Source organism: Agelaius tricolor, unplaced genomic scaffold (assembly GCF_023055355.1).
Source record: "Agelaius tricolor isolate 1412-34295 unplaced genomic scaffold, bAgeTri1.0.p SCAF_28, whole genome shotgun sequence".
Classification (NCBI taxonomy): Eukaryota; Metazoa; Chordata; class Aves; order Passeriformes; family Icteridae; genus Agelaius; species Agelaius tricolor.
The window spans coordinates 1,835,257-1,852,561 of NW_027269288.1; the positions used below are offsets into that span (position 1 = coordinate 1,835,257).

Here is a 17,305-nt window from a genome sequence, read left to right on the forward strand (position 1 = left end):
AGCTTGGCAGAGCAAGGGGGTGTCAGACAGGGGGGCTGAGGCATTGATTTGCTGGTGGTGTGAAGCCCCAAGAGATGCTGATCTCACAGGAAGGGTCACACATGGTCCAGGAGTGGGGCAAAAGATATGCTACCAGAGGAGGGAGATGGACCACTCACCTTGAATAGGAAATGCAGCTTCTGAGGATCTACACCTTCTTGGGAAACAAAGGAAATGAGAGTTCCTTTCTCATTTTGCTTTCAAGACAAAGAATGGACTGAGACCTTCCACAGAAGTATTTTCTCTGCAGAGAAAGGGAGGAGTTGAGGTTTTTGAGGACATGAGAGTGGATTTTGAGCAGCAGGAGATTGCAGAGCTCTCCCAGCCCTGCTGTGATGGTGCAGGAAAGACCTCAGCAGGATGCATGAGGTGATCTGGGAGCAGCCCATGGGAGCCCAGAAGGGAATAGCCTCTTCTCATTTATCAGTGCGGGCAGGTCAGAAATCCCTTGGGTTGGAGGGAAGGATGAAGATCTCAGGTCCAGCAAAGCCCTGAGGGAAATGATGGCATTCCTCAGAGAAACATGGTGGAGTTTTACATTACCACTGTCTGCCACAGCTGCTGCTGCCCACAGCCTTTGCCCCAGCCCCTTCATCCCTCTGCTCAAGGTCTCACAAGGGTTTGGGTTGGAAGGGACCTTGAAGATCACACAGAACTGCAGGATGGTCTCTGCCCCCTTCCCCTCCTGGATGGGCTGTTCCCTCCATCCCACTGTGCTGGAATCAACGAGGGGATGTGGGGAGGGCAGTGAAAGCAGACCTGGGGCTGGTGTCCCCTCTGTCCCTCTGGGGCACAGGGACACCCAGTGACACGGGTGCTTTGCTGGAGCTGATGTGTACCCAGGAGAAAATCTCCCCCTGCTTTATTTTTACAGATGAAACAGCATTTTGGATCAAACACCGCATTCCTGGTGCTGCTACACCCATGTGAGCAGGGAATAGCAGCTCTGGCAGCATCATGTGCTGGTGCTGGTGGGAGAGCAGCATTTATTCATTTATTCCTCTCTCTCCTTCCTTGGCCTCCCTTTCCCCCCTCCCCCTTTTTTTTTTTTTTCCTGAGAAAAGTGGTAAACATTAATAGGAGCTGGAATGAATAGCTGGGATTCAGGCCCAGGATTCCAGGATTTTAACTCATTATTGCCATAAAATGAAGGGAATGTAGTTTTTTGCATTAGTTTTTTTCCTTTGATTGATTGAAAGCTCTCAGACATCTTGGGGGGGAAGGAGGATTTTTCCTTGAACTCCTCATAGTGCTGGATTTTTATGGGGCAAGAGGAGAATATTCTTCATCATATGTAACTTGAGGAAGATTGGAGAAAATACTGCTTTTGAGGATTTTTTTTCTTTTTCATTTGAAATTTTTCAGCAAGCTGGGCCAAAGCCAAGAGATTGTATTGTACATTTAATTTTGGGAAATACCCTCCAACATTCTCTGCACTGATTTAAAATTTTTCTGATGTCAGATGAGTCAGATGTGCTCAGTTAGAGCACAGCTTTGATTTTAGCCACACTAGGTAAAAACCTTGCAGAGAACTTAATCTATAAACCATGATTAGCTCAATTAGCTCCAAGGAAACTTGTTATTGTTCCCCTTATGCCTTAGAAACATAATCTGTCACTGGGAAGTGCACAGAAAAGTCGCCATAAAGGTTGGGAAATTGAATCAAAGTGTTCATAGCTCATACAATGGCTCTGTTAACACAGACCAAACTTCAAACAAGGTTTAATGAGGTTTGGCCAAGGAAAATACACTTTTACTTTCATGATTTGAAGGAGACCTTAAGTTTGGTGATGCTGCTCTGTGATGCCCAGTCCTTGTGTGGGTGGTTGGAACTTAAACACCTCCTGCCTTCCCCTCCACACCCTTCCCATCCCTGAGTTCCCTCTTTGGATGCTTCCCAAGAGCTTAAACAGAAGAGGCTCTGAACCACATCCTGTGGGCTCCAGCAGGAGTTTTCCTCCCATAGGGCAGCAGCCCCCTGCCCACCTGGCTTGAATGCTTTTGCTGGAGTCCAAGTAGTGGGGAAAGTGGCTGAAGGACCAGAGAAGCTGTAGTTTGTATGATGGCAGATCCTGGAGATAGAAAATGGGGAGCAGGGAATAGCATGAGCAGGAAAGTAGAAGTCATTTGGTCTGGAAAGCAGCCTGGGAGGGGGAGGCAGGAAAAGGTTGTGGTCTGGCACCCAAAAGGGGACCTGTGTGAACACATTGTGACAACCTGTGAAGCCTTTTCAGGTTTCTGCAGCAAGATCTTCAAAATCTGAGATCTCTTCTTCTCCTCAGCATGTTGAAATGACACCTGCCAAGGAGTTGGCATCCTCAAGAGTCCTTAGAGGTAACCCAGAGATTTTGGCTCTGCTCCTTGTGTCAGAAACCAGAGAGACCTTAGCAGAAACTGATGTTGTCACTTGGCCAGGGGGAGTCTTGATGCTTGAGTGTGTGGTTCTGCTCCCCAGGCACTTGGACCAGCCCCCAGCTCTGTGAGGGGCTGTGGGTACCACAGTGATGCTGCAGAAGCAGCCAGGGATGGGCATCCCTGCACCCTGAGGTGAGGGCCCCCTTGGAGAGCCACAGGCTGGAAATAACTCCCATGGCCAGGAGCAAATTCCAACTGTGTTTGGAGGGAATATCTTCAGGATTTGGGCACTGACAGTTTTCATCAATGACAGCCTCCTACTTTTAGAGTCTGTTGGCACTTTCAGACTATTGGCACTTCTGGAGCTCACAGAGACCCTGTGTTCAAACTGTTGTTAAGGCTGAAACCACAGCCAGCAATTTCCCCCAAAACATTGTGATCCCAAGAGTCCTGTGGTTGTTACACCCGCAGCTGGACAGCAACAGGAGCAGAGTGAACAATAAATGATCATGTGAGAAAGGGGTCATCATTCAAATACAAAAACGCCCAAACCCTCCAGATTTGTCAGAGTTCCAGTGCAGCCTGAAGTGGAGCCCATGGAGCAGGCTAACAGTCTTGCTTTGCTCCCCATGGCATTTCTCCCAGCCTGGATGGCTTTGGAAAAGATTGTGGTGGCTTCTGAAGTGGCTGCAGGAGCAGCAGGCAGCACACTCCATGGGATGCCCCAGATCTGCCTTTTTATGGCCCAGGCTCTCCAGGAGGCTCCAGGGGGAGGCAGGAAGGGGCTGTGCAGCATCAGGGCCATGTTGGGCAGCAGAGAGTGGTTTCCATCACACTGTTCCTCTTTGTGCCCCTCAGGACAGCCCTTCCTGGGCAGGGTGTCTGCATCCCCTGGGACATGCAGGATGGATGGATGGGGGCAGGGGCTGCAGGCAGTGGCCCCAAGTGTCCATGTGTATGGAACAGTCAGGATGCAGGACATTGCTGGGCATCAGACCCCTAACCTGGAATTTCTGAGGGGCTGGTCTCCCTCCTGAGACATTTCAGTGGAAACCATCTGTTTTTCCCAAGCCTTTCTCTGCCCCTTTCCCTCCCCTTCCTTCCACCTTATACCTCATCTCATGTACTGGTGACAGTTCTGCAGTGTCTGTCCATATTGCTGTCACCACAGAGGATCCCAGAGGATTATTTTGGCAGATTCCCTGTTCACTCCCACCTAGATGGTTTGGGATCCTTGGGATCCTCCAGAACCACCTTTGGCTCTCAGAGATCTCAAGGAAGGAGGAGGAGGAGGAGAAGGTGATTCCTCAGGCTGCCCAGGCAGTGGATGCTGGAGCTGCTCCCTTGTGCCAGCCATCGCCCAGAGGGTTCCCAGAGCTGGAGGCAGGAAGCTCAGGAGGGTTTATCCCAGTAAAGGGTAAACCCTCTGCTGCAGGCCTTTCCTTGCAGCACGGTGAGCAAAATTATTTCTGAGCCTTTCAGTGCATCTGTGCAGCCTCATTAATAAAACAGAATGAGGAAAAGGGGGAAAACAGGAATAGAAGAATTTGGGGAATGACTCATTCACAGAGAAGCTTCTCATTCCCCTTTCCCTGCAGTGCACCCCAGTGACAGATTAAAGCCTGCCTTCCTTTGCCCTTGCAGGGCTGTTTGTCCTGGGATGGGGACAGTGAGCACTGCCATCCTGTCACCTGCACAGGTACCATCCCCTGCCTCAGCTGCCACGTGGAGCCAGGCAGGAATGGTGGTGCTTTACTCTCAGTTTACACCCTGGGAGTGAACCTGTGGCACCAACTGAGGAATAAGAGATGAGGGAGGTGTTGTAGGAAAAGTAATCTCCAGGTTTTCTCCAGTTTGCTTTTCCATCCAGGCAAATCCCAGCCTCAGGACCTTCCTGGAGCATGTGCAGAGACAGGAATAGAGCTGGGGAAAGGTCTGGAGCATGAATCTGATTAGGAGTGGCTGAGGGAGCTGGGAAAGGGGCTCAGCCTGGAGAAAAGGAGGCTCAGGAGGGACCTGGCTCTGCAGAACTCCTGGCAGGAGGGGACAGCCACGTGGGTCAGGCTCTGCTCCCAGGGAATGAGGGTCAGGACAAGAGGAAACAGACTCAAGCTGTGCCAGGGCAGATATAGTTGGGTGTCCCAGTCTCTCTGCAAGCCTCTCGAGTCCCTGGGCCTTACCCGGGTCGGCAGAGAGTGGGGGGGGTGACCCCACCACGGCCGACTGCAGGGAGACACTCTCTGTGCCCCGAGGGTGCTGAGGGCACTCAGGCTGGTTGCCTTCGCTGCAGCAGAGACGACCGAGACGTCGGTGGAAGAGGAAAGGGGCCGACTCCCAGCAGGGGGTATTCCAAGGTTTTATTAAGGAGTCCCGAGGGAGCTCCTATACCTCAGGGGGTCCTCCTGCCGAGAGCACTGGGGGACGTTTGGAGCTTACATTTAAAGGGGGGAGGAAACTAACATAGATAAAATCCTACTGACCAATAGGTATCTCTGGGGGATGGGTGCTGGGGGGACAGACATACAAAACAGCGTATGGGGCAGGACTTGGGGGGTTGACCCTTGGCCCCTGGCTAATCACTCGACAACTTGGACCGAAACTTCTAGGTAGGGGGCTGGGATGTCGAGGTGACTGGCAGAGAGCCAGGGTGGGGGTTTTGGAGATCTTATCCCAGGAAAGGGATAACACAAAAGGAGGGGGGGGGGGGTGCAGTCTGGGATAAACCATTTGGGAAAAACATGGGAATACAAAACCAACTACTTCAAGGTATTACAAAATATAAGAACGCACTACAACAGTTGGGTATTGGGAAATTTCTTTATGGAAAGGGTGGTCAGGCATTGGCACAGGCTGCCCAGGGCAGTTGTGGAGTTCCCATCCCTAGAGGTGTTTAAACAACAGCTGGATGTGGCACCTGGGGACATGTTTGGGGGTGATCTGACAGAGCTGGGTTAATGACTGGACTCGATGGTCTGGGAGGGCTTTTCCAGCCACAGGGATTCTATAAAAGGAAATGGCAGGAGGCTCTGGTTCACCCTCAGTCAGTGCTTACTCTGCTTGGTGTTCCTGCTTTCCAAAGGGGATTATGAAGCAGGAGAGGAATGTCACTCTGCCTGGTGCTCACTCACGTTGTCACCATGTGGAGGGCTAATCTGGAAACAGAGTGACAAATCTGAGCGTGTGGATCTTCATGATACCCTATAATTAGAACTGGTCTTTTTTTTTTTTTCCTTCTTCTTGAAAGTTTTGCTGTCTGGCACAGATGGAAGTGATCCCAGTTTGTTTTTGTGTCTCTTGAATTAGAGCGTGGCTGCTCTTTCCAGGATTTCCCAGGCAAAAATATTCACATGGGGACCTGCCCAACAGGCAGGATGGGTCCTCTGGGATGTGATTTTGGGTGTATTTGGCTCTCTGCACCTTTGCAGGGACCGTGGTAGGGATTTATCCTTGTCCAAGGGCTGGTTTTCAGCACTTCCAGGTGCGAGGCAGACATGGAGTGGGTGAGGGCATGGCATGAAGGAAACACATGGGAAAACACTTGGAGCAGAGTGTGCAGAGCTAAGCAGAGGGTTCAGACCTCTGCTTCAAGCCCAGGTGCTGCTCAGTCCTGCCTAAAGAGTCCTGGAGTGGTTTGGGTTGAAGAGACCTTAAACAACCACATCCAGTGTTCACCCTGCCATGGGAAGGGGCTCCTTGTCTTGGTAATCTCCAACACACCTTCCCCTGTCCCAGGTAATCTCTCACACACCCTCCCCTGTCCCAGGTAATCTCTCACACACCTTCCCCTGTCCCAGGTAATCTCTCACACACCCTCCCCTGTCCCAGGTAATCTCTCACACACCTTCCCCTGTCCTAGGTAATCTCCAACACACCTTCCCCTGTCCCAGGTAATCTCCAACACACCTTCCCCTGTCCCAGGTAATCCCCAGCACACCCTCCCCTGTCCCAGGTAATCTCCAACAACCCTCCCCTGTCCCAGGTAATCCCCAGCACACCCTCCCCTGTCCCAGGTAATCCCCAGCACACCCTCCCCTGTCCCAGGTAATCCCCAGCACACCTTCCCCTGTCCCAGGTAATCCCCAGCACACCCTCCCCTGTCCCAGGTAATCTCCCACACACCTTCCCCTGTCCCAGGTAATCCCCAGCACACCTTCCCCTGTCCCAGGTAATCTCCCACACACCTTCCCCTGTCCCAGGTAATCCCCAGCACACCTTCCCCTGTCCCAGGTAATCTCCCACACACCTTCCCCTGTCCCAGGGTGCTCCAAGCCCCATCCAGCCTGGCCTTGGACACTTCCAGGGGTGGGGCAGCTGCAGCTTCTCTGGGCAAACAAGAAGAGAGGCAGTGATGTTTCTCTGGCAGCAGAATTCCTCCCTCCATCCCAGCTTTCCTGACCCAGAGGGGCTCAGTGGGGCTGTGGGGGAGCTCAGGAGGGGTTGCCAGGCCAGGGGTGGGAGAGCAGGACATGTGGGACCACCAAAGCTGCACCAGACCAACTGTTTCATACATTTTGGGGGTGCCCCCTCCGCATGATGGGGTTTCCATGGAAACCAGAGCAGTGATTTCCTGCATGCTGATGTGCTGGAAGGCCAAAAGCAAAGGTGGGAGGGAGGAAGCAGAGGATGGTGGGCAACAGGCCCTCCCTGGGGAGCCTCAGCCCCAGAGGATGGAGGAGAGGAGGGAAGGAGGACATTTTGCTACCCTGGGCTGTGGTACCCTGAGCTTCAGGCAGACATTGTGATCTCCCTGGTGCTCAGAGCATGGCTGGGAGCGAGGGCTGGCCCTGCAAAGGGCTTTGTGGGGGCAGCATCCGTGAGGGTGGGGGTCTGGTGGTGTCTGCTCAGGCTGTGGAGCCCAACATGAGCTTGCAAGGATGCAACACCATGACAGAGCTCCATGGCAGCCCAGGGAGCTCACTAATAAGCAGGATTCATTAATTAGCCCAGGAGGAGTGGCAGCAGCAGTGCTCTTGGTGTCTGGTCTGTGGCCTGGCTGTGTGCACTGGGGGGGACCAGGGCAGACCAGGACAGGGCTGAGACCCCAGCAGGGCTGAGGTGGCACCCCTGGACACAGACACGTGCAGCCAGGTCCCCCAGGAGGGTGGGATGCCTCAGGCAGCTGCTGGGTCCCCACACGGGCACATCTGGCCCACACCTGGTGCCAGGCACAAGGTTTGCAGGGGTCCCAGGTATTAAATCCTGCTGGCTGCCTGCATCCTCCTTGGGGTGCAGTGTGCCCTCCTCTCGTGCCCTGCAGGTGTGTGGCACTGCCCTGGCCCTGCTGCAGCTGCAGCCCAGGGTGAGGTCCCCCTGTCCCCACCGTCACCCGCTGTGTTTGAACCCCGGCCGGGTTGCGGCTGCAGCGGCACCGAGTGCTGGAGCTGCTAGCAGACTGGAAATGTCTTTTGTCAAAGCTTGAGATGCCTCCAACCTCCTTTAATTAAAGACAATTACTGCTTTCAGCCCCTCTTCACAGCTCAGCTGGGTTGTTTGCAAACACACAGCTGCGGGAGGCTTTGTGCCCCTCTCCCAGTCCCGCTTCCCTGGAGACGCACAGAGGTTTCTTTATGATCAGCCTTAGGCTGGCGAGCAGTGAGGGAGAGGAGGGGGTGTCCCGGCCTCCTGGGGTGGCTCGTGGTGCAGCCTGGAGCAGCCCTGCCTGCTCCTGTCCAGCTTTTTCTGCCAGACCTTCGTCTGCTGGGCACGGCAGCTCTGCCAGAGGCGTGGAGGGATTTGGGGGGAGTGGAATGGACGTGGTTGGGCTGCCGAGGAGGTGCCTCTTGCCCGGCTGCAGAGCAGACCCACAGCTCTCAATGCATGCTTTTCATCAGCTCTGCTGGGTTAGCCATGACTCTTCCTGCAGGAGCTGCATGGCCAGCCCAAATCTGGGCTTCCTCACCCCAAACGCGCTTGGGAAAAAACAATCTGAACCCCCTGTAAGCAATAACCCCCTTTCTGGGCTTGAATAACTCAGAGGCAGCCAAAGGGAGCTCGACCAAACTTTCCAAAGCAGTCAGGGCTGGCAGGAGAACAAGCAGCATCCACTGCAGCCCTCTGGGATGCTGTTTCCAAAAATACGAGCGCGGCGCGCGAGGCTGTCTGGAGCCCCCGCCCGCACGGGGCCAGCCCTGAGCGCTGCCGAGGCCGTGCCTTCTCCCTTTCCAGGTGCTAATGGTGTCCTCGGGGAGGGACAGGGAGCGGGGAGGCCTCTGCCTGCCTTGGAAGCGTTTGGTTGTTAAATGTGAATGGTAAGTGCTCAGCCTTGGGGCTCAGGGGAGCCAAGATCCTTTTTGAGCCTCTAACAGCCTGACACTGCTCTGTCTTCTCAAATTCATTCTGCAGCTCCGAGTCCCTGGAGAGCACTAATCACTGGGCTGAGCATGAAGGGAAACATACCCCTCAAATGGGAAGCCCAGAAGCTCTTTCCCCTCAAACAGCCTCTCTGTGGACATCTTTGATCTGTTTTGGGGTGGTTTCTTATTCCACAGAAGGCTCTGGCAGGCCAGCAGAGGACTGGAGCCTCCTAGGACAGGTTTAAATGTTTGTGCAGGTTTAAATGTGTTTAGCACAGGGGGTGGGTGGGCAGGGTCAGGCACACAGTGCAGGGGCAAGGACCAGGGCTCCAGAGATCCTGCTGCTGGGGTCATGTCTGTGAGATGCTGAGGTGACAGGGACACGCTCCATGGTCCATAGTGTGGCATGACAGGATGCTGAGGGCCACAGTCTGCTCCTCAGTGTGACATCATGGGAAACTGGGCTTCCAGGGACAGAATTCATGGCTCATAGTGGGACATCATGCAGTGCTGGGGGGGTCTAGAGATACAATCCACACTTGACAGTGGGACATCATGAGATGCTGGGGTCTCAGGAGCACGGTCCATGGATCATAGTGGGACATCAGGGAACACTGGGGGGTCTGGGGATATAGGCTGCACTCCATAGTGTGACATCATGGGATGCTGGGGTTCCAGGGACAGAGTCCAGCTTCCTCAGTGCAGTTTCCATAGTGCTGAGGGTCCTGCTGCTCTTCTGGGAGATGGCATCTCTCCCTTGCTCTGCAGTCTCTGCTTGGCACCCTTCACATTCAGTTCCAGGTGTTGGCACTGTTGACCTGGCTCACCAGGACCTGTGCATGGGGCTGGGGCATGGACATCCACCAGCTTGTGTCTCCTGGGAAGCTGCTGGCTGCAGCTCTTGGCAGGTGGAGGTCCCAGGGGTGCCAAGCAGTTGGTCTGGGCAGACCCAGAAACATCCAGGAGGTGTCCAAGGGAGAGGTCCCCATGTATTGGGCAGAATGATGTGTGAGGGATAAACAGGCCCTTTCCAGGAGCATTATGGTGTTGGTTGGTTTGCAGAGCTCTGTACTGGCCAGACAGTAGAGAAATAAGGGATGGATGAGTGATGATTCCTCCTGTCCCCTGCCGTGCTGTTCGTATTTCCAGTGCCCAGGGTGCCCGTGGCAGTAAGTTATGCAATTTAATTATGCACCATGTTAAAAAATATGTCCTTGCACACTGTATGAAATTGCAAGCAATCTATTCCCATTCATGTCCCCCATATTCCTGATGGTTTTATATCCCTCCCTGAGTGGCCTCTTTTCACGTGGAAGCTCTGAGTTGATTGACTCTCCATATGGAGGCTGCTCTGTGTCCCTGATCATTTTTATCAGCTCCCCCACGCCCTTGTCTCAGGGTGATGCCACTGCCACACGTCCGAGCCGTGGCTCCATGCATGGCTTAATGACATTCCTGCTCTGCACTGGGCTCCTTTCTTCATCATTCCTTACATTCTCTCATTTTTTTTGATGATGGATGAGCTTTGAACTGATGTTTTCAGAGCATTATCTCTAGTGCTGCTGAGATCCCCTCCCTGCATGTTAATAGCTAATTTAGTGCCCATCATTGTGTTTGTATAATTAGGGCTCTTTTCCCCCAAGTGCATTCGTTTCCTTTTGTCACTGCTGAATTTCATTTGCCGTGTTCTTCACCTGGAGATCTTCCTGTCACTCAGTGCTGGTGACTGCAGCCAGGCAGGCCTGGCTGATCTGGGGACACCAGGGGCTGTCCCGTGGCACTCGTCACCCTGGGCTGCTCAGGGCAGCCCCTTGTTCAGCACCATCAGGACTCACATCCTTGGCATCCAGCTCAGTCTGTGCCTGTCTGGGGATGCCATCCATGCTTTGTGCAGTGGGGTCACCCTTGGTGGGCCTGATGGATGCCACTGGGACAGGAGGGGACTGAGGGGACACAGCACAGTTACAACTCCTCACGAGGGCAGAGGAGAGGCAGGCACTGACAGGACCTGAGGGAACGGCTGGAGCTCTGTCAGGAGGGTTAGGTTGGATATCAGGGAAAGGTTCTTCCCCCAGAGGCTGCTGGCTCCCAGGGAATGGGCACAACCCTGGGGCTGCCACAGCAGCATTTGGACAAGGCTCTGAGAGAAGCACAGGATGGGATTGTTGGAGTGTGTGTGCAGGGCCAGGAGTGGGACTGGATGATCCTTGTGAGTCCATTCCAGCTCAGCATATTCTATGATTTTCAGGCTGGATGGGGATTTTTGGATGGTTTGGCCTCTGTTCCAGATCTCAGTGCTCTTGGGCTGCCAGAGGCCTTTATCTCGTGTCTCAGGAGGTTCTTTCCCAACTCCTGAGCAGCAGGGTTGGATCATGTGCTGTGTGGAATGGTGGAGGGATGTGGCTTGAACTGCTGCTGCTTTGGCTGGAGCTTGGCCCAAGCTGATTTCAGTGCAGGGGAGGGAACCTGGGGAAGGAAACCCAAGAAGGGATCTCAGCACAGCCACAGCTCTGTGTGGGGCTTTTAAAAAAGGAAGGAGCCAGGCCCTTACTGGTGGTGCCTGTAGGAAGAAATAGCAGCCTGAGAGGCTCAGGATGGGCTTTGGAAAAGCAGAGAAGTTCCCAGAGGTGTTGAACATCACCATCCTCAGGGATTTCCAAGGCTTGGCTGCTGACAGCTACCCTGAGCCCTTAGGACTGAGCCTTTCTGTGAGCTGGAGAGTGGCCTGGGGACCTCAGATGTGCCTTCCCACCATCCCTGCTGGACTGCCATGGATGCTTCTGTGCCAGGACCATGATGCCAACCTGACCCGAGCACCACCTCTGCCCTGGAGGTAGAGTGAGCCCTGGTAGGGTGCTGGGGCCAGGTTGAGCTCTTGGGATTGCTCCTCAAGTAAAAAGTGGTGAAATGACGGGAAAAAACCCTCAAATTGTGCCAGGGGAGGTTCACATTGGATATTAGGAAAGATTTCATCACTGAAAGGGTTGTCAAGCAGGAAGAGGCTTCCCAGGGCAGTCACTGCTGGTGTGGCACCTGGGGACATGGTTTAAGTGGTGGATACGGCAGCGCTGTGTTGGACTTAGTGATCTCAGAGGACTTCTCCAACCTGAACTATTCTGTGATTCTGAATATGATCTTCAGGTGCATAAGGGGGCAGAGTAGCCCAGCATGGCTCAGCAGCACCCAGACCTGCTGGAACTGTAGAGAGTGGAAAAATTCTGCTGATAAAACAGTGAGCAGCAAGCGAGGAAGTTTTGGAGGTCATGCCAAGCCACATTTCAGATGAAGAATTTAAATGCAGAATTTGCCTGTCCTGTAGCCTGAGGTCTGAAAAATGCCTTCAGGTGAGCAGAAATGCCTCGAGGTGAGCAGAAATGCCTCGAGGTGAGCAGAGCACCCTGCTCTGCAAGGTTCAAGTGGGATACAAAAAATAAACTTGGAGGATGCTGCAGGGAAAGATAAATGTGGTTCCAAGAGCCATGGAAAATGCTCTTCCATTGGGGACTGAAAAGCTCAGTAGCTCAGTGACTTCTCATAATGAAGATTAGGTGAGATGATTACCAAGAGGAAAGCCCAGCCTCTAAAGGGCTTTTGATCTGCCAAAGGAAGGGATAACAAGAGCTGGTAGGGTTAAACTGAAGCTAAACAAATTAAAAAATTAGGCCTGTGTTTCTAAGTGATTAACCACTAGAGCAAGCTAATGAGATGAGGGAGCTCTCCACGTTTTGGAGCATGTCAGACAAGATGGTTCATTGCTGGGAGTTGGGCTTTAGCTGAGGAGCAGCCATCGGGGTATCAAAGAGCACCTGGATGAGGGGCAGGACCCTGAACCCCAAATCTGTGCCAGGCTGGGGAGGGCCCAGCCCCAGAGATGCTGAGAAGAGCCAGCAGTGCCTGTGAGAGCAGTGTCCTCTCTGCCAGCCCTGGTCCTGCTGGCAGCACCCACTGAGGCACCTCTGTGCAGCCACAGCCCTCCCCATGCCTCCCTGTCCCACCAACATCACAGGCACTGGGCTGCCCGGCTGCTGGAGAAGGAGGGAGGTGTCCATGGGCAGGTGTGATGGCCTTGGCAGCAATGGTTCCTGCCTCTGGTGCCAGGGTGGAGACTTCCCCCCTCCACTGCCTGCTGGGCTGCAGGGGGGCCCGAGGACAGCATCCTTTGGATCATGGACTGCTTTGGCTTGGAAGGGACCTTAAAGCTCATCTCATTCCTTGCTCTGGTGCCATCTGTAATGCACACCCAGAGCAGCAGCCCAGGACAGCCCTTGCTTCCCCCAGCCCTGCTGCTGCATCCCTGCCCTCGCTCCACCAACTCCACCACAATTCCCCAGATGGGAGACCTGGCAGAGTGGGATGGGGCAGAGCCTGAGGTGCCTCCTGTCACTCCTGTCACCCGTGCTGCCCTCCCGGGGCAGTGACAGCCCAGCCTGGCAGGGCTGAGCTCTGCTCTCTGAGCCCGCCCTGCTGCAGGGAAGGGCAGCAGCACTGGGCTGATTTGCCTTCATTAACCAGATTAGCTGCTTTAATCTGCTGAAAGGGAGAGTTGCTCAGTCCCTGGGAGCACCGAGCAGGGGATGGATGGATGGATGGATGGATGGATGGATGGATGGATGGATGGATGGATGGATGGATGGATGGAGGGATGGATTTCAGTGGGAGCGGGGTGGAGGCAGCAGGCAGCCTCTGCTTGCTGCTCTCACTGCTTCCTCTTGCAGGGACAGATTTACCCCTTCTCCTCCCACCCTTTCTCCACCATTTCCTTTGTGCAGATGAAAAGCATTGGAGGGATTATGCTGTTCCAGTGCTGTCCCCCCATGGATTCCCTCCATGGACAGATCCCGAGCCTGAGTGTTCGATCACCCTCAGCTTTTCTGCATCAGACGAAGAGCTGTGGGGTAATGGGTCAAATCCCTCCCTTGTTGGGTCAATTATTTCAATTTCCCCACCAAAAAAAATGCCCTTTCTTGCCCAGACAGGTCTGTGTTCAGCAGGGTGGTGCCCTCAAGGCAGGAGGTCTGGCAGGGCAGCACAGGTGCCTGCACACACAGGAAATGTTCCCCAGCTGGGCAGGACCCCATGCCAGGAGCAGGAGCTCTGTGCTTTAAGTCTGTCCCCAAGTGGGGACGGGTGTGCTCATCACCACTTTACAAACCACTGCTGGACCAAGTGTGCTCCATCCTGGGGGATGAAGGCTGCTCTCTACATCTGTCTCCAGACAGAAATCACCTCTCCAGATAAAAATCACCTCTCCTGTATGTTTCATTGCTCTTCCCCTGTTTCCCCTCCAGAGAGGGGGAGCAGGATTGCCCAGGACTGACCCCAATCCACTTTGGGTCATGGAATACCCTTGAAGGATATGAATTCCTGCCCACCAAAAGTGAAGATGGAGGTTTCCAAAGTGGGAATATGGTTAAAAAGAAAAGCCTGGAACAATGTGAAGGTGTCTAGGGATTGAGATTTTTTTTCCCTTGTGCCATCTGTGGTTTTTCTGGAGGAAGACAGGGATGAATGGAAGGTGTTGCTGCCCATGGCAAGGGAGTTGGAATGAGATGATCTTTAAGGTTCCTTCCAACCCAACCCATCCTGTGTTTCCTATGGCTTTAAGGGACACAAGCAATCAGGGGCAAAGCTGGGATGCAAAAGCCAAATCCTAGCCCTGAGCTCTAATCCTCCACTCTCTGACCCCTCTCTGCATCACTACTTTTCATTTCTTGGTGCACTCCAGCTCTTTTTTTGCCCAAGGAGAAAAGGATCATGCAAATGATTTGCCCCAAGGGATTCCTGGAAGCTGTTTAAGCCAGCAAATGCTGCCTTCTCCCCAGCTGTGCCAGGCAACTCCATGTGCTCATGAATTTCCCCTCCCCTAAGTGCCGGAAGGGGCTGACAGATGTTAACACACGATCAGTGTCTCAGGAGAGAGGAATTAAAGCCACACTGGACCCTTCGAAGACACACATTAGTGTCAGAAATTTCTAATCAATCAGCTGGGAGCCTCCTGGGGTCAGAAGCCTCTTTGAAATTCAAATGGAGAATGGCTCCTAATGGGCTTTATTTTGATTGCTATAAATTGATTAGCGTTAAGATAAACAAGTTTTGTTTCTTTCTGAAAGCTCTAAATACGCTCTGGGGGAGGAGGAGCAGTGGAGTCTGATTGCTTCCCATTAGGACATCCCCTCTTGGCTCCCACCCATCACAGTTTGCATAGCCACAGAAGACACCTTTTTCCTCCAGAGCTGGCTAAAACACAGAATCACAGCATGCTTTGGGTTGGAAGGGACCTTAAATCTCATCTTGTTCCCCTCACTGCCATGGGCAGGGTCACCCTCCAGTAGCCCAGGGTGCTGATGTTGGGGGCATCATCCAAAGAGTTTCTGGTGGTGCTGAAGTAGGATACAGGTTAGAGCAGGTGTGAGCACCCTCCTGTGTTTTCCACAGCGAGATGGGAAGGTGTAGCTTGGTTCTGGGTGTGTGGTGGGGAATGTGGCTGTATTTGAGGGATGTGCAAGGTTTGGGGGCTGGTACAGCCCAGCAGCTGGAATATCTCTGGGAGATGCTCCATTGCAGCTGCATTTCCTCTGGGTGACAGCTCAGCACTCAACACTGTGACTGTCACTGGGCACAGGGGCACTCTTGTGTCCCCATGACCCTGCTGGGGCTGTGGGACAGCCAGGCCCTGTGGCTGGGGTGACACCAGGCAGCCAAGGCGCTCCCAGGGGCTGAAATCAGCAGGCTGGGGGTGCACTGGGGTGCATGGTACCCATGGCTCATGCTGCCCTGTGAGTGGGAGCAGGCTGAGAGCTCCTGGTGAGCTCCCTCAGCCCCCTCTGGGCTCCTGCAGCCCTGTGTGAGCTCCCATCAGCCTCTGTGTTATCCCTACACGCTGGGTGTGTGTTATCCCTACAGCCCGTGTGTTATCCCTATACCCTGTGTGTATCCCTACAGCCTGTGTGTGTTATCCCTACACCCTGTGTGTGTTATCCCTACACCCTGTGTGTATCCCTACAACCTGTGTGTGTTATCCCTACACCCTGTGTGTATCCCTACACCCTGGGTGTGTGTTATCCCTACAGCCCGTGTGTTATCCCTATACCCTGTGTGTATCCCTACAACCTGCGTAATCCCTACACCCTGTGTGTATCCCTACAGCCTGTGTGTGTTATCCCTACACCCTGTGTGTATCCCTACAACCTGTGTAATCCCTACACCCTGTGTGTATCCCTACAACCTGTGTGTGTTATCCCTACAGCCCGTGTGTTATCCCTATACCCTGTGTGTATCCCTACAGCCTGTGTGTGTTATCCCTACACCCTGTGTGTATCCCTACAGCCTGTGTGTGTTATCCCTACACCCTGTGTGTATCCCTACAGCCTGTGTGTGTTATCCCTACACCCTGTGTGTATCCCTACAGCCTGTGTGTGTTATCCCTACACCCTGTGTGTAATCCCTACAGCCTGTGTGTGTTATCCCTACACCCTGTGTGTATCCCTACAACCTGTGTGTTATCCCTATACCCTGTGTGTATCCCTACAACCTGTGTAATCCCTACACCCTGTGTGTATCCCTACAACCTGTGTGTTATCCCTATACCCTGTGTGGAATCCCTACAGCCTGTGTGTGTTATCCCTACACCTGTGTGTGTAATCCCTACACCCTGTGTGTATCCCTACAACCTGTGTAATCCCTACAGCCTGTGTGTGTTGTCCCTACACCTGTGTGTGTTATCCCTACACCCTAGGTGTATCCCTACAACCTGTGTGTGTATCCCTACAACCTGTGTGTTATCCCTATACCCTGTGTGTAATCCCTACAGCCTGTGTGTGTTATCCCTACACCCTGTGTGTATCCCTACAACCTGTGTAATCCTTACAGCCTGTGTGTGTTATCCCTACACCCTGTGTTATCCCTACACCCTGTGTGTATCCCTACAACCTGTGTGTTATCCCTACAACCTGTGTGTTATGCCTACAGCCTGTGTGTGTGTATCCCTACACCCTGTGTGTGTTATCCCTCCACCCTGTGTGTATCCCTACACCCTGTGTGTGTAATCCCTACATCCCTACAACCTGTGTGTGTATCCCTACACCCCTGTGTGTGTTATCCCTACACCCTGTGTGTGTTATCCCTACAACCTCTGCTCCCCACACCGTGTGTGCTCTCTTTACCCCTGTGTATGCTCCCTACAGTCTGTGTGTGCTTCCCATAACCTGTCTGTGCTTCCTGCTACCCCTGTGTGTGCCCCATACATCCCTGCTGTGCCCTATACAGCCCTACTGTGCCCCATACAGCCCTGCTGTGCCCTATACAGCTCTACTGTGCCCCATACAGCCCTACTGTGCCCCATACAGCCCTGCTGTGCCCCATACAGCCCTGCTGTGCCCTATACAGGCCTGCTGTGCCCCATACAGCTCTACTGTGCCCTATACAGCCCTGCCGTGCCCTATACAGCCCTACTGTGCCCCATACAGCCCTGCTGTGCCCCATACAGCCTTGCTGTGCCCCATACAGCTCTACTGTGCCCCATACAGCCTTGCTGTGCCCCATGCAGCCCTACTGTGCCCCATACAGCCCTGCTGTGCCCCATACAGCCTTGCTGTGCCCCATACAGCCCTGCTGTGCCC

The 17,305-nt window shown here is 53.6% G+C and overlaps 1 protein-coding gene and 1 long non-coding RNA gene across 5 annotated transcripts in view; both read left to right on the forward strand.

Moving 5' to 3' along the window:
* Positions 1 to 17,305, forward strand: part of EPHB2 (EPH receptor B2) — a 142,641-nt gene that overhangs the window by 52,281 nt on the left and 73,055 nt on the right. The window lies entirely within an intron of this gene.
* On the forward strand, positions 6,095 to 6,639 carry LOC139600527 (uncharacterized). Its single transcript, XR_011682595.1, has 4 exons — positions 6,095 to 6,126; positions 6,251 to 6,281; positions 6,344 to 6,373; positions 6,498 to 6,639. It is a non-coding gene; the product is annotated as an uncharacterized lncRNA (long non-coding RNA).